Consider the following 22,154-nt stretch of genomic DNA (forward strand, 5'->3'; position numbering starts at 1 on the left):
CTTCCATAGCAATGTCACGAATACCACCTACTCCATTCGACATTTTATCAACTGTCGTACAAAAGGGGTCGTATATAAAGCTACCTGTGAATGTGGGCTGGAATACGTTGGTAAGACCAAAAGAGAATTCCGGAAAAGAATTGGAGAACATCTCCGTGACATTGCTAATAAGAGGGAAACCCCAGTAGCGACCCATATGAACCGTTTTCATCAGGGTAATCCCAAAAAAATCTTCTTTGTGGGGATTGATAAAATATTACCGCCGGAAAGAGGAGGGGATTGGGACAAACTGATCCTACAGAAAGAAAGCAGATGGATCTTCACTCTTAGGACAGTCCAACCTTTGGGCATGAATGAGTTACAGCCCTATAGCTGCTTTCTTTAGCCATATAGTTCCTGTAGGGACAGCCGTCGTGGAGTGGGGGCGCCCTTGGCGCAGGAATTTAGGGTGCCAACCCCCGCGTCAGGCAGGGAACAGTCTTTAGGAATGGAATGACATATTGTGAGCTATCTGAGAGATATACGGCTGCATTATATTCTATACTATCCTAGATCTGTCCCCCCCCCCCTTATTTTTAGGGAGTAACAGGGATATATAGTTTGGGACAGCGGTCGCGGAGTGGGGGCGCCATATGCGCAGGTCTCTTTTTAGGGTGCCAACCTCCACGATAGGCAGGGTATAGCGAGAATAGGCTATTTGATATATAGGTTGAAGTAGGCCGTCGTGTTCCCTAACAAAATACCCCCCCCCCCCTTTTTTCACTCCCCTATATCCGTTTTTCTTTTCTTCCCCTTTTTATACTGTGGTGTCCCGTACACAGGTCATATGGAATACTTTATTGTAGTACTATTTCCCACAGGTGGGTCAGGGTTATGATCATTCCTCTCTCAAAAACCTTTAATCCTTATCAAGACCGTACCTAACAACAATATACTGTACCCGGTGCCACTGACTTCCCCTGTAAGTGTCATAATTAGATGTGGGTATTAACCTGAATCATGCCATATGGGTACAGGATGAGGCGCATTTAGATGGCGCTTATCTTGTCTTTATGTCCAGCTCACAAAGGAATGTCTGTTATGCACATTCTGACATTCATTGATATGCGAGCTGGATGATATGGGGCCTGCAAGTGCTGGTTTGATACCCACCAGTACGTGTAAAATATTCCCCAATCTTTAGGTATAGGAGCAATCAAGCAAATAATCCGTATGAGCGCCGTGTCCCTGCGTTCCACCTCCCTGGGTACGTGCGCTTCATTACCCGGATGTGCGCTCCAAAGGATACCGGCAGTAATTCTCTGAACCCGAAGACGCGTCACACGCTGGGGGCGGAGCCTCCTCTGACGCGCCACGGTTCTAAACCTTGAAGTAACACAGAACTGGGGAGACCGGTAAGAGCGGCGGATGTAATGTATTAACCTCCCCTGATGATTCTATCACGATGAAACGCGTCGGGAGACGCTAAGCTGGGGCTTCCATGTTTCTGCCTCTCCGCTTATGAGGGATCACAGGCTAAGAAATACCTCTCCTACATGCGGTGAGATCCACCCACATCTGTGGGTTTCTTTCTTCCTCATATATGCTGCTCCAAGATTGGCCGGCATACAAATGAACTTACATAAAAATACCCGCAAATCAACCACATAGGAACGCTCATTGATATTTAATGAGACAGCATGGTTCCGGAATAATGTGTGTTTGTTGTTTGTATTGGGGTAATATTTAATTACGGCACTATTGGTTTATACTGCGGATGATGTCCTGTTCAAGCGATATCTATGTCAATGAGACATTTATGTAATAAGACAGGGGGTATTCCTCGTTACAGTACAAGGCTACAACCCGGTTCTCAGACAGATATCAGTATTCCATTTTGCATGTATTGACAATTTGTTGGGCTTCTACCATAAAGCCTCAATTTGTGCATTTTTGTACAAGATTCCTTGGTGTTATACTAGTACAAGCACAATTGGTAACAAGCCTCCTTATATAACAGTGTGGGCTATACCTTGTGCATCTCTAATAGATATATTTGTACTGCACTAACTTACATCATCCCCCTGTGTATATATGTTTCTAGCAGGATAATAGTACTGTCATTTTTTATTTTTTATATTTGTTTACTATATATGTCCCTTCCTTCTGTGTATGGTTTATAGGGTACACCTCACTAGGTTTCCCCTTCCCTTTTTTCTTTTCTCTTTTAGTGGTGCATCTTTTTGCACTTTTGGTATGACTTCAGGTTTTATATTACCTATTATACATTAAAGGTTAAGTTTTAATAGGATCCAATTGCTATTTCTCTACTCTCAGCAGAAAGCAACTACCAGTTAGATAATTTCTGTAAGTTTCTCCTGTTTATTTTGATACTGTTTTGCATAAGTTGTATGTCTTTTTATTATCATATTTTTATACCTTTTTCTTATTGTAAGCATTGAACCTTTTGTTATTAAAGTATAAAACTTTAACAAGTTGAACCTTGCATGTTCTAAAAGAATCCATAACCTAAGGTGTGTGAGCCTTATGAGTGATAGACATATTTTTATTAGTATTATTATTTCCGGGACTCATCGCCCGTGTGTTCGGTGAGAGGTGGCAGCGTGTATGAGCGGGTGTGTGGCCTGGGTCGGTGTGTGATTTATGCTCCCATTACAGCATAGGACAGAGGTTGAATGCTGGACTGAGAGTGGGGAGATAGATTAACCCTTGCAGGCACAACCCCAAGTCACGTGTGAGAGCAGGCACGTGACGAATAAGTGACACCATGGAGAAGGGATCTGTAACAGTAATAATCTATCTTGGTATTGCAGACCCGCACCCGCTCTAGTTCAGCTATGTCTTTCTTATACACAGGAGACCAGAACTGTACACAGTATTCTAAGTGTGGACGAACTAGTGACTTGTATAGAGGTAAAATTATGTTCTCCTCATGAGCATCTATGCCTCTTTTCATGCATCATTTTCATGCAATGTGAGTTTGTCATCCACCCATACACTCAGGTCTTTTTCATTGATGGTTTTGCTCAGAGTTTTAGAATTAAGCACAGAGTTATACATCTTACTACTTCTACCCAAGTGCATGACCTTACATTTATCCCCTTTAAAGCTCATTTGCCATTTATCAGCCCAAGCTTCTAGTTTATATAAATCATCCTGTAATATAAAATTGTCTTCCTCTGTATTGATTATTCTGCAGAGTTTAGTGTCATCTTCAAATATTGAAATTCTGCTCTGTATGCCCCCACAAGGTCATTAATGAATATGTTAAAAAGAAGAGGGCCCAATACTGACCCCTGTGGTACCCCACTGCTAACCGTGACCCAGTCCTAGTGTGCTCCATTAATAACCACCCTTTGTTTCCTATCCCTGAGCCAGCTCTTAACCCACTTACACATATTTTCCCCTATCCCCATTATTCTCATTTTATGTATCAACCTTTTGTGTGGCACCGTATCAAAAGCTTTTGAAAAGTCCATATACACTACGTCCACTGGGTTCCCTTGGTCCAGTCCGGAACTTACCTCTTCATAGAAATTGATCAGATTAGTCTGAGAGGAACGGTCCTTAGTAAACCCATGTTGATATGTCAGTACTGGGATTAATGACATCATGTATTCAGGCAATTCCCTGGGCCCGAGCTCACTCAAGGATAATCCAGAAGTTTATCCTCTGCCTCTGGAACAGAACCCCAGAGACACTCAGTGCAAGAATCTCTCTTCCTCATCATGTTATTATTATTATTATTTATTGTTATAGCGCCATTTATTCCATGGCGCTTTACATGTGAGGAGGGGTATACATAATAAAAACAAGTACAATAATCTTAAACAATACAAGTCATAACTGGTACAGGAGGAATGAGGACCCTGCCCGCGAAGGCTCACAATCTACAAGGGATGGGTGAGAATACAGTAGGTGTAAAACTATCCCTCAACTGGTGGCTCAAAGGAGAAAATCTGGCAAAGGGTATACCTTGAATTCAATATGCAATGTTGTCAGTTACAACAGGCACCAGCAAACGCGGTTGGGGAACTGTGACATCTCAGGGAGTCTTTCAGGGAATCTGACCCAAAAAGATGAACAACCAGTCCTGAAATTTCAGAGAATTGAGAGTGGTAGAGGAAGCCCTGAGAGCAGCAAAACCAATAATCCAGGGAACTCATGTCCGAGTTTACTCTGACAACATGACCTCCGTTGCCCATCTATGTTATCAGAGCAACACAAAATTTGAAAGTCTGAAGCAGGTCTTAGCAAGAATTTTTTTTGTTGGGCAGAATATCACCTCCTGTCTTTGTCGGCTCTCCACCTAAAAGGATCCGACAACATCGAAGCAGACTTTCTGAGCACGACAGATAAACCCAGGGGATTGGAGCCTTAATATGAGAGTATTCCAGGATATAAAAAAAAAATGGGGTCTCTCGGAGGTGGACCTATTCGCAAACTGAGGAAATGCCAAAACAAAACTTTATTTCCTCATAGGTCCAAACGAAACCCAAACAAGGGTGGATGCCTTTGCTCATCCGTGGAACTTCAAGCTAGCCTACGCATTCCCTCCAATTCCGTTGTAACAGACAGGGTCAAAATCATCCTGATCGTCCCTCTCTGGCCAAAGAGGAGCTGGTTCGGAGCTCTGAAACTGATGACCTTAGAAGAACCTCTGACCCTGCCACTGGACCACGACCTTCTACATCAAGATCCCATTTTTCACCCGGCTCCTCACAGCCTACGCTTGGCAGCCTGGCTTCTGAAACCACAATTCTGAAAGCCAGAGGCCTCTCAGATGCCGTCATATCCACTTTACAGAAAAGTAAGAAACAGGTCACAAATGCTATCTATTCCAAAATATGGAAGACCTTGTCGGTGTGGTATGGTTCCACTCCCATAGATCCCTTTTACCCTGACATGGCAAAAATCCTAGACTTTCTACATGACGGCTTATCTAAAGGACTAAAACCAAGCACCTTGAAGGTCCAGGTGTTGGCCCTAAGCTCCTACTTCAATCAGAACCTGGCAGACTAACGATGGATAAGGAGGTTAATGTCGGCTGCCTCCAGAAAAGTTACATCAAAGTTCCATCTTGGGATTTGAATATAGTATTGAAAGGTCTAACTATTCCACCGTTCGAGCCTATAGACCAGATCCAGATAGACTATCCTGGAAAGCGGCACTGCTTGTAACCATTACAACGGCAAGAATTGGGCGAGATTCAGGCCCTATCCATTATGGAGCCTTATTTAAGAATTTTGGATGACAGAATAATATTCTGCCTAGATCCGTCTTTCTTACCAAAAGTGTCATCTGACTTCCACAGATCCCAAGAAATAATTCTATCCTCCTGTGACAATCCAAGGGAGAGAGAGAAGCAGGATTACATTCTCTGGATGTTGGATGGATGGTTCTCTTCTACTTGAATTAAACAAAACCTTGGAGGAAAGATCAGAATCTCTTTGTCCAGTATGGTGGACCAAACAAGGGAAAGAAAGCCTTCAAGAGCTCTCAGGCAAATTGGATCAAGAAAGCAATCATGGACACTTATAGAAATCAGGACCTACCTCCTCCTGAATCACTAAAAGCCAATTCTACTAGAGCTGTCGCCATCTCCTGGGCAGAAAGGGCCAATGCGTCCATCGAGCAGATTTGCAGAGCTGCTACCTGGTCCTCGGTCCATACCTTCACTAAACGCTACAGATTAGATCTAATGTCTATAAGAGATCTAGCTTTTGGCAGGAAAGTCCTGCAGGTTTTTGTCACTCCCTAACCATTATTCTTTGGTATTTCTCCTGTGTGCTGTCATGAAGGGGATTAGAGAAAACAGAATTACACTTACTGGTAATTGGGTTTCTAAGACCCTCCACGACAGCATAGGTAATTTCCACCACCCCCCCCCCCCCCAATAAGTTATGTTCATTGCATTCCTTAGTGTAAATAAAAAAAACTCAAGCATTCATTCTGTGTGGTCCTTGGAAAACACTGGGGATTGAGGGGAGGGGAGAGCTATTTAAACCTCTTGTTTCCTGTCCCTAATTAGGATGGGGAGGCAACTTCCTGTGTGCTGTCGTGGAGGGTCTTAGAAACCCAATTACCGGTAATTGTAATTCTATTTTTTTCTTTATATATTTGCATTCTATGCAACCCGGGGTGTGGCCTCCCTCTCTCCTAAGCTAGAAATAACATTTAAAGGTTTCCCCAGACTGGTGCCCACAGGTCGGGACCCGGTCCTTTTGTCTGTCCTTACACATTGAGGTCAACTCTGACACATGGTAAGGTTTTTAATATTAGACAGCGTAGGACCGTCCCTATCAGGGTCACCTTGTCGATGGTGTGGTGTCTTTTATGCTATTTTTTTTAATCAAAACCAGTAAGTTCACTTGCAGTAGCTGAACAACAAATTTTGTGGTCCATTTTTTTTTGTTACTATTGAAAGTAGAAAATATTGGGTCTAAATTAAAAATTTTATGATAAAAAGTTAAATGTTCATTTTTTTCCTTCCACATTCCATTAATTAGATAAATGAAAGGGTTAATGTGGATATGGTCCACGCTGCTGAATAATCGTAGGCCCAAAATGTTTCACATGAAGAATGATGATTTCATTCATCGCATTTCAAAGTCTGAACGACTTGTTCATCAGGAAATACCACACAATTACAGAATCAGAAGAGAGTTACTGTCTTAAATAGGTAGAATTTAAAAAAACGGCGCCAATGGGATCACATGACAAACAGACGATGTCAGAGTTCACAGATACGGCACATGATCTGTTAATAAATTGATGCTTAAATTGGCATAATAAAATATAATATACAATATTATTTCATGATGTTAACAATTTTTTCATTTCATAGTACCAAAGATGAAAAAAGAATGACATTTTTGAGATGAAGGAAATTCCTAAGAAAAATGACTACAACTTGCATCAAAAAGTGGACATGATCAAACAGTGATCTAACAAAGAGGCAATCCCCACATGTATTCAAGCTGCCTATAGCAGCCGCAAATCATGCAGCTGCGTTGCCATAAACTAAATCTCCGAGCACGCTGAAATACTCGGAGACCACCCGAGCATGCTCGTAGAAACTCGAGTAACGAGCATACTCGCTCATCACTATGTATAATCAAAACAGAAATAGAACGGATGGGACCAGACATGCAGCAGACACTGGAGGACTAGGCTGGACACTGGAGAACTAAAACATCTGGAGAGGCACCGTAAGCTACCGTATATACTCGAGTATAAGCCGAGATTTTCAGCCCAAATTTTAGGGCTGAAAGTGCCCCCCTCGGCTTATACTCGAGTCACGGTAGCGGTGGGGTCGGCGGGTGAGGGGGTGAGGGCGCTGGGGTATACTTACCTAGTCCCAGCGATCCTCGCGCTGTCCCTGCCGTCCCACGGGCTTCGGCGCTGCAGCTTCTTCCTCTCTTCAGCGGTCACGTGGGACCGCTCATTACAGAAATGAATAAGCGGCTCCACCTCCCATAGGGGCGGAGCCGCTTATTCATTTCTCTAATCAGCGGTGCCGGTGACCGCTGATAGAGAAAGAAGCTGCAGCGCCGAAGACAGGAGGGGACAGCGCGAGGATCGCCAGGACTAGGTGAGTATGTTATATTCACCTGTCCTCGTTCCAGCCGCCGGGCGCCGATCCATCTTCCCGGCCGGCGCCTCCATCTTCCCGGCGTCTGCGCTCTCTGACTGATCAGGCAGAGGGCGCGATGACGCATATAGTGTGCGCGGCGCCCTCTGCCTGATCAGTCAGAGCAGAGACGCCGGGAAGATGGAGGCGCCGGAACGAGACGCCGGGAGCTGCAATCAAGGGAGGTGAGTATGTGGTTTTTTTTTTTTATTGCAGCAGCGGCGGCGGCGGCAGAGATTAATGTGGAGCATCTATGGGGCACAGTGAATGGTGCAGAGCACCGTATAAGGCACAGCTATGGGGCACAGTGAACGGTGCAGAGCACCGTATAAGGCACAGCTAGGGGGCACAATGAACGGTGCAGAGCACCGTATAAGGCACAGCTAGGGGGCACAGTGAACGGTGCAGAGCACCGTATAAGGCACAGCTAGGGGGCACAGTGAACGGTGCAGAGCACCGTATAAGGCACAGCTAGGGGGCACAATGAACGGTGCAGAGCACCGTATATGGCACAGCTATGGGGCACAGTGAACGGTGCAGAGCACCGTATAAGGCACAGCTAGGGGGCACAGTGAACGGTGCAGAGCACCGTATAAGGCACATCTAGGGGGCACAGTGAACGGTGCAGAGCACTATATGGGGCACAGCTATGGGGAAATATGAATGGTGTAGAGCACTATATGGCACAGCTATGGGGAAATAATGATCTATTTTTATTTTTGAAATTCACCGGTAAATGCTGCATTTCCACCCTAGGCTTATACTCGAGTCAATAAGTTTTCCCAGTTTTTTGTGGCAAAATTAGGGGGGTCGGCTTATACTCGGGTCGGCTTATACTCGAGTATATACGGTATATTATAATTAGTTTGACATTATTTGGAACAGGAATTCTGTAAACCAACGATGTAGGAGAAGAAGGGGGATACGAGTTATAGTCTTATATTGGCGCATGTACTGAAAGCCACAATCTTATATATAGCAGATGAAGCTCATCCATTCAGATCAACTATGGAGCAGAGATGCTGGGATATCACCCCTCAGAATGAATTTTCTATATTGTACATAGAATGGATTTAGTTTTTATGACAAATTAAATTCTAATAAATTGTTGTTTTATACAGTGCCTTGCGAAAGTATTCAGCTCCCTGGAACTTTTCAACCTTTTCCCACATATCATGCTTCAAACATGAGAAGAATCAACAACAAGTGGAACACAATTGTGAAGTTGAACGAAATTTATTGGTTATTTTAATTTTTTGTGGAAATTCAAAAACTGAAAAGTGGGCCGTGCAATATTATTCAGCCCCTTTAACTTAATACTTTGTTGTGCCACCTTTTGCTGCAATTACAGCTGCAAGTTCCTTGGGGTATGTCTCTATCAGTTTTGTACATCGAGAGACTGAAATTCTTGCCCATTCTTCCTTGGCAAACAGCTTGAGGTCAGTGAGGTTTAATGGAGATCGTATGTAAACAACAGTTTTCAGCTCTTTCCACAGATTCTCGATTGTATTGAGGTCTGGACTTTGGGTACCGTCACACAGTGGCACTTTTGTCGCTACGACGGTACGATTCGTGATGTTCCAGCGATATCCATATGATATCGCTGTGTCTGACATGCAGCAGTGATCAGGGATCCTGCTGAGAATCGTACGTCGTAGCAGATCGTTTGGAACTTTCTTTCGTCGCTGGATCTCCCGCTGTCATCGCTGGATCGGTGTGTGTGACACCGATCTAGCGATGCGTTCGCTTGTAACCAGGGTAAACATCGGGTTACTAAGCGCAGGACCGCGCTTAGTAACCCGATGTTTACCCTGGTTACCAGCGTAAATGTAAAAAAAAAAAAACAGTACATACTTACATTCCGGTGTCCGTCAGGTCCCTTGCCGTCTGCTTCCCACACTCACTGACTGCCGGCCGTAAAGTGAAAGCAGAGCACAGCGGTGACGTCACCGCTGTGCTGTGCTTTCACTTTACTGCCGGCAGTCGGTTAGTGCGGGAAGCAGACGGCAAGGGACAGACACCGGAATGCAAGTATGTACTGTTTGTTTTTTTTTACGCTGGTAACCAGGGTAAACATCGGGTTACTAAGCGCGGTCCTGCGCTTAGTAACCCAATGTTTACCCTGGTTACCCGGGGACTTCGGCATCGTTGGTCGCTGGAGAGCTGTCTGTGTGACAGCTCTCCAGCGACCACACAACGACTTACCAACGATCACGGCCAGGTCGTATCGCTGGTCGTGATCGTAGGTAAATCGTATAGTGTGACGGTACCCTTTGACTTGGCCATTCTAACACCTGGATATGTTTATTTGTGAACCATTCCATTGTAGATTTTGCTTTATGTTTGGGATCATTGTCTTGTTGGAAGACAAATCTCCATCCCAGTCTCAGGTCTTTTGCAGACTCAAACAGGTTTTCTTCAAGAATGGTCCTGTACAGTCATGGCCAAAAGTTTTGAGAATGACACCAAAATTATATTTTCACATGATCTGCTGCCCTCTGGTTTTTATTAGTGTTTGTCTGATGTTTGTATCACATACAGAAATATAATTGCAATCATATTATGAGTACCAATCTATATATAAAATTGTCTAAGGGTTTTTCCGTCTGTCTGTCTGTCTGTCCTGGAAATCCCGGCTCTCTGATTGGTCGAGGCCACCAGGCCTCGACCAATCAGCAATGGGCACAGCGACGATGATGTCATAATGGTTGCCATGGCGACGATGATGTCATAAAGGTTGCCTCGACCAATCAGCGACGGGCACAGTCTGCCGCAAATTCTGGAATCATCATTGTCCATATACTACGGGGACATGCATATTCTAGAATACCCGATGCGTTAGAATCAGGCCACAATGTAGTAGGTTATATTGACAGTTAGAATGAGTTAATGCAGCAAGTCAATATTTGCAGTGTTGAAGCTTCTTCTTCATGACCTCTGCAATTCTCCCGGGCATGCTCTCAATCAACTTCTGGACCAAATCCTGACTGATTGCAGTCCATTCTTGCATAATCAATGCTTGCATTTTGCCAGAATTTGTTGGTTTTTGTTTGTCCACCCGTCTCTTGATGATTGACCACAAGTTCTCAATGGGATTAAGTTTTGGAGTTTCCAGGCCATGGACCCAAAATCTCTATGTTTTGTTCCATGAGCCATTTAGTTATCACCTTTGCTTTATGGCAAGGTGCTCCATCATGCTGGAAAAAGGCATTGTTGGGTGCCAAACTGCTCTTGGACGGTTGGGAGAAGTTGCTCTTGGAGGACATTCTGGTACCATTCTTTATTCATGGCTGTGTTTTTAGGCAAGACTGTGAGTGAGCCGATTCCCTTGGCTGAGAAGCAACCCCACACATGAATGGTTTCAGGATGCTTTACAGTTGGCATGAGACAAGACTGGTGGTATCGCTCACCTCTTCTTCTCCAAATAAGCTGTTTTCCAGATGTCCCAAACAATCGAAAAGGGGATTATCAGAGAAAATGACTTTGCCCCAGTCCTCAGCAGTCCACTCCCTGTACCTTTTGCAGAATATCAGTCGGTCCCTGATGTTTTTTCTGGAGAGAAGTGGCTTCTTTGCTGCCCTCCTTGAAACCAGGCCTTGCTCAAAGAGTCTCCGCCTCACAGTGCGTGCAGAAGCACTCACACCAGCCTGCTGCCATTCCTGAGCAAGCTCGGCACTGCTGGTAGTTCGATCTCGCAGCTGAAACAGTTTTAAGATACGGTCCTGGCGCTTGCTGGTCTTTCTTGGGCGCCCTGGAGCCTTTTTGACAACAATGGAAGCTCTCTCCTTGAAGTTCTTGATGATGCGATAGATTGTTGACTGAGGTGCAATCTTTGTAGCTGCGATACTCTTCCCTGTTAGGCCATTTTTGTGCAGTGCAATGATGGCTGCACGTGTTTCTTTAGAGATAACCATGGTTAACTGAAGAGAAACAATGATACCAAGCACCAGCCTCCTTTTAAAGTGTCCAGTGATGTCATTCTTACTTAATCATGACTGATTGATCGCCGGCCCTGTCCTCATCAACACCCACACCTGTGTTAATGGATCAATCACTAAAACGATGTTAGCTGCTCCTTTTAAGGCAGGACTGCAATGATGTTGAAATGTGTTTTGGGGGTTAAAGTTCATTTTCTGGGCAAATATTGACTTTGCAAGTACAGTAATTGCTGTTAAGCTGATCACTCTGACATTCAGGAGTATATGTGTTATGAACAGGTAATTCAGAACCACAATGGACCTTGACGTTCAGAGCACACAAGGTGACCTGACATTTACCAAAAACATAGGACAAGCTCTGAGACGTGGAAACTCTGCTGACCGCAATCCCTAATCCTAACACACCACACTAGAGGTAGCCGTGGATTGCGCCTAACGCTCCCTATGCAACTCGGCACAGCCTGAGAAACTAACTAGCCCTGAAGATAGAAAAAATAAGCCTACCTTGCCTCAGAGAAATTCCCCAAAGGAAAAGGCAGCCCCCCACATATAATGACTGTGAGTAAAGATGAAATACAAACACAGAGATGAAATAGATTTAGCAAAGTGAGGCCCGACTTACTGAATAGACCGAGGATAGGAAAGATAGCTTTGCGGTCAACACAAAAACCTACAAACAACCACGCAGAGGGGCAAAAAGGCCCTCCGCACCGACTAACGGTACAGAGGTGCTCCCTCTGCGTCTCAGAGCTTCCAGCAAGCAAGAAAAAACCAATATAGCAAGCTGGACAGAAAATATAGCAAACAAAAATAACACAAGCAGAACTTAGCTTATGCAGGATAGAGAGGCCACAGGAACGATCCAGGAGGAAGCAAGACCAATACTAGAACATTGACTGGAGGCCAGGATCAAAGCACCAGGTGGAGTTAAATAGAGCAGCACCTAACGACTTAACCTCATCACCTGAGGAAGGAAACTCAGAAGCCGCAGTACCACTCTAATCCACCAAAGGAAGCTTATAGACAGAACCAGCCGCAGTACCACTCACGACCACAGGAGGGAGCTTGGCCACAGAATTCACAACATATATGCAAATTGCCATTAGAAAAAATGAAGCAGTAGACTTTGGAAAAATTAATATTTGTCTCATTCTCAAAATTTTTGTCCATGACTGTACTTGGCTCCATCCATCTTCTCATCAATATTAACCATCTTCCCTGTCCCTGCTGAAGAAAAGCAGGCCCAAACCATTATGTTGTCACCACCATGTTTGACAGTGGTAAGGGTGTGTTCAGGGTGATGAGCTGTGTTGCCTCTACGCCAAACATATCATTTGGCATTGTTGCCAAAAAGTTCAGTTTTGGTTTCACCTTTCCAGAGCGCCTTCTTCCACATGTTTGGTGTGTCTCCCAGGTGGCTTGTTGCAAACTTTTAAAGGCACTTTTTATGGATATCTTTGAGAAATGGCTTTCTTTTTGCCACTCTTCCATAAAGGCCAGATTTGTGCAGTGTATGACTGATTGTTGTCCTATAGACATATTGTCCCACCTCAGCTGTAGATCTCTGCAGTTCATCCAGAGTGATCATGGGCCTCTTGGCTGCATCTCTGATCAGTCTTCTCCTTGTTTGAGATGAAAGTTTAGAGGGACGGCCGGGTCTTGGTAGATTTGCAGTTGTATGATACTCCTTCCATTTGAATTTGATCGCTTGCACAGTGCTCCTTGGAACGTTTAAAGTTTTGGAAATCATTTTGTATCCAAATCCGGCTGTAAACTTCTCCACAACAGTATCACGGACCTGCCTGTTGTGTTCCTTGGTCTTCATGATGCTCTCTTCGCTTCAAACAGAACCCTGAGACTATCACAGAGCAGGTGCATTTATACGGAGACTTGATTACACACAGGTGGATTATATTTATCATCATTAGGCATTTAGGACAACATTGGATCATTCACAGATTCACAATGAACTTCTGGAGTGAGTTTGCTGCACTGAAAGTAAAGGGGACGAATAATATTGCACGCCCCACTTTTTAGATTATGAATTTCCCAAAAAATTAAAAATAACCAATAAATTTCGTTCAACTTCACAATTGTGTTCCACTTGTTGATTCTTCACCAAAAATTTACATTTGGTATCTTTATGTTTGAAGAATGATATGTGGGAAAAGGTTCAAAAGTTCCAGGGAGCTGATTACTTTCTCAAGGCACTGTATATGGAAAAACAATATTAATTTATATTTAAAGGAAATTAAAATCAGTGAATTTGTGTGATTGTTCTATATGGGGGTGAACATGCACGGACATAAAATAGGTGATCATCATCATGATCGTTTCACAATAGGTAGCAATAATTACATGGACCACCCCGTATATTCAAAATGAATCAGAAAAGACCTGGCTGTATGTACAGCAGACACCCAACTAAAATGATTAAAAAAGTGAGGTAACTGAAGAAGGCACCATAATGCACATTTTATATACATAGGTAGTTCAAATAGTTTGACATTACTTGGAACAGACCTTCTAGGAGTCAATAATATTTTTCATAGTATTAGTTTTTAGGTATTTTTATGCATTGAAGTAAGAAGAAGAAAAAAAAGAAGAAAAACCAAGAAGCCTTCCTAACAAAACTTGTTCATTCCGACCGAATTATGGAACAGAAATAAATAATTGGAACATCACCATAGAGATGAAAACAACAATCACCATTCCATTATGATGGCCAATAATTAACCGTGTATGCAAGCCTTGTGACTGAATGGATATCTCTTTATATATAGGGAGTTAAAATGTAAAATAATTTAGTGGAATGGACCAGATAGTGACATTAGCTCAAAATAGTTAAATGGTGATGAAATTGATTGTCTAAATAGAAGGGGATGAAAAATTGCAAATAAGTGAGAAAGTACATTATAACTGTGCTGGTGGGATAGCGGTCATTGGAATCTTATTGATTTCACAATCTGTCTCCTCCATACATCTGTGACCTCGTCTCCCGGTACTTACCTACACGCAACCTCCGATCCTCACAAGACCTCCTTCTCTACTCCCCTCTTATCTCCTCTTCCCACAATCATATGCAAGATTTCTCTTGCATATCACCCCTACTCTGGAACTCTCTACCCCAACATATCAGACTCTCACCTACCATCGAAACCTTCAAAAAGAACCTGAAGACCCACCTCTTCCGGCAAGCCTACAACCTGCAGTAAACACCGATCGACCAAACCGCTGCATGACCAGCTCTACCCTCGACTACTGTATTCTCACCCATCCCTTGTAGATTGTGAGCCTTTGCGCGCAGGGTCCTCTCTCCTCCTGTGCCAGTTATGACTTGTATTGTTTAAGATTATTGTACTTGTTTTTATTATGTATACCCCTCCTTACATGTAAAGCGCCATGGAATAAATGGCGCTATAACAATAAATAATAATAATAATAATAATTTCAGTGACAAAGAGTGAAAGAAATAAAAAAAAAGAAAAATAGTAGATTCAAATAATAAAAGGTGAAATGTGTGCTATTAATTACAAAAAAACTTCAGAAATGTAATTTAGTCCGTGCGGTTTTAACGTGTTGAGTCTATAAATCCAATAGATCTCTTTCCTGTTCAGCTTCTGTGTTCTGCCGGGAATATTTCTACGGATATGTTCAATGGGACTGAATAGTTTTCAACCTGGACGGTGCCAAGATGCGACCATCCAGTCCAAGAACTACTGATGAATGAGCTGCTGCCCGCGCAGCATCAGTGACCAGCAGTGACCTCATCAAGGTTACTGTAGGTCACTGAGGCTGTGTTCCCAGCCAGAATGAATTGCGATGACCTCACCACCATAAGAAAAAGTCAGTGAGTTCACTGCCGGTCACCCGCAGTTCACTTGTAGTAGCTGAACAACAAATTTTGTGGTCCATTTTTTTCCTGTTACTATTAAAAATAAAAAAAATTGTGTCTAAATTAACATTTTTATTTAAAAAAAAAGTTAAATGTTCATTTTTTTTTCCTTCCGCATTCCATTAATTGCAATTTTTAGAACGGTGTCACTTTTGGATATTTTCTGTCATATAGACCCCTCAAAATCACTTCAAATGTGATGTGAAAGTTTGAAAATTACAAAATTTTCTCCAAATTTTCCTTTTTTTTCACAAATAAATGCAAAACATATCAAACAAATTGTAATTGTTAGAATCATTGGTATTAGAATCAGTGGGATCCATTGAAACATTCAAGAGTTATTACCTCACAACTTAGCAATGACCAGAATTGTAAAAATTAAATTTGTCCTGATCATGAAGATGAAAACAGGTTTGGGGGTGAAGGGGTTAAAGTGAAACTGTCACTTGCTAAAAAATGTTTTCCTTTAACCCCTTCCCGACCTGTGACACAGCGTATGCATCATGAAAGTCGGTGCCAATCCGACCTGTGACCAGGCTCGGACTGGCCCACCGGAGAACCGGAGGATTCTCCGGTGGGCCCAGGCACTGACACAGGGCCCCCACTGCTCCAGGGACCCCCCCGTGCTTGCCCGCCTCCCTCCCACCCACCCTCCTTGAAGACGATACTCACCTGACCCTGCTCCAGCGATGCCTGGTCTCGGCGTCTGCAGCTCCTCCTAAATGAGCGGTCACGTGGTACCGCTCATTAAGGTCATGAATATGCGCATATTCATGACCTTAATGAGCGGTATCACATGACTGCTCACGCAGGAAGAAGATGCTGCGCCGGGTGTCGGGACAGAGGCAGAGGGATGTCGGCATGGCGTGTGGGACAGGTGACGCCGGTCAGGTGAGTATGAGGGACGGGGGGATGAAGGAGGACATAAGCCGGAGCGCCATGCGGGAGCGGGGGGGGTGGAGAGAAGCCATGCATTCAGGTGGGGGGAATATGAGCCATGCATTCAGGGGGGGAATGTGTTGTGAATTCTGCTCTTGGGCTCCCTCCGGAGGTTATGAGTGGTAGTGCTGCTGTCTTTGGATCGCAGCATTTATCAGGTGTGTCCACTTATTGCAATTTGGACTCGGCTATTTAGCCTTGCTTGATCCTTTAGTCAGTGCCAGTTGTCCATTGTTTTTGGAGGATTCACATCCCTGACTGGTCTCTCCTGTTTTGCTGTTCTTTTCATCAAAGATAAGTTCTGGCTTTGTTTTTGCTGTCCACATGCTGTGGGCCTTATAGTTCTGTGCATTTTCATGTTTTGTCTTGTCCAGCTTTGTCTGTGTAAGGATTTTTTGCAGCCAAGCTGTATCTCTGGAGATGCAGATATACCCTCCATGTCTTTAGTCAGATGTGGAGATTTGTATTTTCTGTGGTGGATATTTTCTAGTGTTTAAATACTGACCGCATAGAACTCTGTCCTATTCTTTCTTTTTAGCTAGATAGGCCTCCTTTGTTAAATCCTGATTTCAGTCTGCGTATGTCATTTCCCTCTCCTCTCACAGTCAATATTTGTGGGGGGCTGTCTATCCTTTGGGGATTTTCTCTGAGGCAAGATAGTTTTCCCGTTTCTATCTTTAGGGGAAGTTAGTCCGTAGGCTGTGTCGAGGTGTCTAGGAAGTGTTAGGTACATCCCACGGCTACTTCTAGTTGCGGTGCTAAGTTCAGGGTCTGCGGTCAGTACAGGTACCACCTTCTCCAGAGTACGTCACATGCTGCTCCTAGGCCACCAGATCATAACAGTACAACTGGCCAAAAATGAGTTAAACGCATCTCATAAGAAGGGAAGGAAAGTGCTGTAGTCTGTTTTGTCTTTCCTTCCCTCTTTTCCTCTGGGTGGCTCAGGAGTTAGGCGCTGGCATGGAGGTTCAGGAATTGGTTTCTCGTGTGGACCAACTTGCTGCTAGAGTACAGGGTATTTCCGATTATATCGTTCAGACTCTGGTTTTAGAGCCTAGAATTCCAACTCCTGATTTGTTTTTTGGGGACAGGTCTAAATTTTTGAGCTTTAAAAATAACTGTAAACTGTTTTTTGCTCTGAAACCCCGTTCTTCTGGTAATCCCATTCAGCAGGTTAAAATTGTTATTTCCCTGCTGCGTGGTGATCCTCAGGATTGAGCATTTTTCCTGGAATCTGGGAATCCTGCTTTGCTTAATGTAGACACCTTTTTTCAGGCACTAGGGTTATTGTATGATGAACCTAATTCAGTGGATCATGCAGAGAAGACCTTGTTGGCCCTGTGTCAGGGTCAAGAAGCGGCAGAATTGTATTGCCAGAAATTTAGAAAATGGTCTGCATTGACTAAATGGAATGAGAATGCCTTGGCGGCAATTTTCAGAAAGGGTCTTTCTGGGTCTGTTAAAGATGTTATGGTGGGGTTCCCCACGCCTGCTGGTCTGAGTGATTCTATGTATCTGGCCATTCAGATTGATCGGCGCTTGCGCGAGCGCAGAGTTGTGCACACTGTGGCGTTGTCCTCCGAGCGGAGCCCTGAGCCTATGCAGTGTGATAGGATTTTGTCTAGAGCTGAACGACAAAGATTCAGGCGTCAGAATAGGTTGTGTTTTTACTGCGGCGATTCTGCTCATGTTATTCCTGATTGCCCTAAGCGTACAAAGGGAATCGCTAGTTCTGTTACCATCGGTACTGTACAACCTAAATTTCTGTTATCTGTGACCTTGATCTGCTCATTATCGTCATTTTCTGTCATGGCATTTGTGGATTCAGGCGCCGCTCTGAACTTAATGGACTTAGAATTTGCCAGACGTTGTGGTTTCCCCTTGCAGCCTTTGCAGAACCCTATTCCTTTAAGGGGCATTGATGGTACACCGTTGGCTAAAAATAAACCTCAGTTTTGGACACAGCTGACCATGTGCACGGCGCCAGCCCATCAGGAAGATTGTCGTTTTCTGGTGTTGCATAATTTGCATGATGCTATTGTGCTAGGTTTTCCATGGTTACAGGTACATAATCCGGTGTTAGATTGGAAATCTATGTCTGAGACTAGTTGGAGTTGTCCTTTGATGTCATTTTCCTTCCCCTTACTGTTGGGGTTCCTCAAGGATCAGTCCTAGGCCCCCTCCTCTTCTCTTTGTATACTGCCCCTATTGGACAAACAATCAGTAGATTTGGCTTCCAGTACCATCTCTATGCTGACGACACCCAACTATACACTTCTTCTCCTGATCTCACGCCTGCCTTATTAGAAAACACCAGTGATTGTCTTACCGCTGTCTCTAGCATCATGTCCTCCCTCTATCTGAAACTAAACCTGTCAAAAACTGAACTCCTCGTGTTTTCTCCCTCTACTAACTTACCTTTGCCTGACATTGCCATCTCCGTTTGCGGTTCCACCATTACTCCAAAGCAACATGCCCGCTGCCTTGGGGTCATCCTTGATTCTGACCTTTCATTCACCCCCCACATCCGATCACTGGCTCGCTCTTCTTACCTGCATCTCAAAAACATTTCTAGAATTCGCCCTTTTCTTACTTTCGACTCTGCAAAAACTCTTACTGTTTCACTTATTCATTCTCGTCTGGACTATTGTAACTCTCTACTAATCGGCCTCCCTCTTACCAAACTCTCCCCGCTCCAATCTGTCCTGAATGCTGCTGCCAGGATCATATTCCTCACCAACCGTTACACCGATGCCTCTACCTTGTGCCAGTCATTACACTGGTTACCCATCCACTCAAGAATCCAGTACAAAACTACTACCCTCATCCACAAAGCACTCCATGGCTCAGCACCACCCTACATCTCCTCTCTGGTCTCAGTCTACCACCCTACCCGTGCCCTCCGCTCCGCTGATGACCTCAGGTTAGCATCCTCAATAATCAGAACCTCCCACTCCCGTCTCCAAGACTTTACACGTGCTGCGCCGATTCTTTGGAATGCACTACCTAGGATAATACGATTAATCCCCAATCCCCACAGTTTTAAGCGTGCCCTAAAAACTCATTTGTTCAGACTGGCCTACCGCCTCAATGCATTAACCTAACGATCCCTGTGTGGCCTATATTAAAAAAAAAAAAAAATTAATTAACTGGTTCATGCAGCTTTACATGAACACCCAAGCCTTACACTATGGCTGGTCCGAATAACTATAGCAATTGTTACCATCCACCTCTCGTGTCTCCCCTTTTCCTCATAGTTTGTAAGCTTACGAGCAGGGCCCTCACTCCTCTTGGTATCTGTTTTGAACTGTATTTCTGTTATGCTGTAATGTCTATTGTATGTACAAGTCCCCTCTATAATTTGTAAAGCGCTGCGGAATATGTTGGCGCTATATAAATAAAAATTATTATTATTATTATTATTTTCCTCTTCCCCCTCTTCTGAAATTCCTGAGTTTTTGTCAGATTTCCAGGATGTATTCGATGAGCCCAAATCCAGTTCCCTTCCACCGCATAGGGACTGTGATTGTGCTATTGACTTGATTCCAAGTTGTAAGTTCCCTAAGGGCCGACTTTTCAACCTGTCTGTGCCAGAACATGCCGCCATGCGGAGCTATATTAAGGAGTCTTTGGAGAAGGGGCATATTCGGCCATCTTCTTCACCATTGGGAGCAGGTTTTTTTTTGTTGCCAAGAAGGATGGCTCCTTGAGACCCTGTATTGATTATCGCCTCTTGAATAAGATCACGGTCAAATTTCAATAATCTTTGCCTTTGCTTACTGATTTGTTTGCTAGGATTAAGGGGGCTAGTTGGTTTACTAAGATTGACCTTCGAGGGGCATATAATCTTGTTCGTATTAAGCAGGGTGACGAATGGAAAACTGCATTTAATACGCCCGAAGGCCATTTTGAATACCTTGTGATGCCATTCGGACTCTCTAATGCCCCATCTGTGTTCCAGTCCTTCATGCATGATATCTTTCGGAGTTATCTTGATAAATTCATGATTGTATATTTGGATGATATTTTGATTTTTTCCGATGATTGGGAGTCTCATGTGAAACAGGTCAGGATGGTATTTCAGATCCTCCGTGATAATGCTTTATTTGTGAAGGGGTCTAAGTGCCTCTTTGGAGTGCAGAAGGTTTCTTTTTTGGGCTTCATTTTTTCTCACTCATCTATAGAAATGGATCCGGTTAAGGTTCAGGCCATTCATGATTGGATTCAGCCCACATCTTTGAAGAGCCTTCAGAAATTCTTGGGCTTTGCTAATTTTTATCGTCGTTTCATTGCCAACTTCTCCAGTGTGGTTAAACCTCTGAGCGATTTAACGAAGAAAGGCGCTGATGTGACTAATTGGTCCTCCGCGGCTGTTTCTGCCTTTCAGGAGCTTAAACGCCGATTTACTTCTGCCCCTGTGTTGCGTCAGCCGGATGTTTCTCTTCCGTTTCAGGTTGAGGTTGACGCGTCTGAGATTGGGGCAGGGGCCGTTTTGTCTCAGAGGAATTCTGATGGTTCCTTGATGAAACCGTGTGCCTTCTTTTCTCGGAAGTTGATGTCGGCAATCGGGAGTTGTTGGCTATGAAGTGGGCATTTGAGGAGTGGCGACATTGGCTTGAGGGGGCCAAGCACCGTATTGTGGTCCTGACCGATCATAAAAATCTGATTTACCTCGAGTCTGCCAAACGACTGAACCCTAGACAGGCTCGATGGTCCCTGTTTTTCTCCCGTTTTGATTTTGTGGTCTCGTATCTTCCGGGTTCTAAGAATGTTAAGGCTGATGCCCTCTCTAGGAGTTTTTTGCCTGATTCTCCTGGGGTCCTTGAGCCGGTCGGCATTCTGAAGGAAGGGGTGATTCTTTCTGCCATCTCCCCTGATTTGCGACGGGTTCTTCGGGAATTTCAGGCTGATAAACCTGACCACTGTCCAGTGGGGAAACTGTTTGTTCCTGATAGATGGACTAGTAAAGTGATTTCTGAGGTTCATTGTTCTGTGTTGGCTGGCCATCCTGGGATTTTTGGTACCAGAGATTTGGTTGGTAGGTCCTTCTGGTGGCCTTCTTTGTCGCGGGATGTGCGTTCTTTTGTGCAGTCCTGTGGGACTTGTGCGCGGGCCAAGCCTTGTTGCTCCCGTGCTAGTGGATTGCTTCTGCCTTTGCCGGTCCCTGAGAGGCCTTGGACGCATATTTCTATGGATTTTATTTCAGATCTTCCGGTTTCCCAGAGGATGTCGGTTATCTGGGTGGTTTGTGATCGGTTTTCTAACATGGTTCATTTGGTACCTTTGCCTAAATTGCCTTCCTCTTCTGATTTGGTTCCGTTGTTCTTTCAGCATGTGGTTCGTTTGCATGGCATTCCGGAGAATATTGTGTCCGATAGAGGTTCCCAGTTTATTTCTAGGTTTTGGCGGGCCTTTTGTGCTAGGCTGGGCATTGATTTGTCTTTTTCTTCCGCATTTCATCCTCAGACAAATGGCCAAACCGAGCGAACTAATCAGACTTTGGAAACTTATTTGAGATGCTTTGTGTCTGCTGATCAGGATGATTGGGTGGCTTTCTTGCCATTGGCCGAGTTTGCCCTTAATAATCGGGCTAGTTCTGCCACCTTGGTTTCGCCTTTTTTTTGTAATTTTGGTTTTCATCCTCGTTTTTCTTCAGGGCAGGTTGAGCCTTCTGATTGTCATGGTGTGGATTCTGTGGTTGACAGGCTGCAGCAAATTTGGGCTCATGTGGTGGACAATTTGGTGTTGT

The 22,154-nt window shown here is 44.1% G+C and overlaps 1 long non-coding RNA gene across 1 annotated transcript; it reads left to right on the plus strand.

Annotated features, from left to right (window-relative positions):
- Window positions 1–896: 896 nt before the first annotated feature.
- On the plus strand, window positions 897–8,869 carry LOC138672010 (uncharacterized). The gene is made up of 3 exons (XR_011319530.1): window positions 897–961; window positions 6,848–7,211; window positions 8,755–8,869. It is a non-coding gene; the product is annotated as an uncharacterized lncRNA (long non-coding RNA).
- Window positions 8,870–22,154: the final 13,285 nt, after the last annotated feature.

This window comes from Ranitomeya imitator, chromosome 3 (assembly GCF_032444005.1).
Source record: "Ranitomeya imitator isolate aRanImi1 chromosome 3, aRanImi1.pri, whole genome shotgun sequence".
Classification (NCBI taxonomy): Eukaryota; Metazoa; Chordata; class Amphibia; order Anura; family Dendrobatidae; genus Ranitomeya; species Ranitomeya imitator.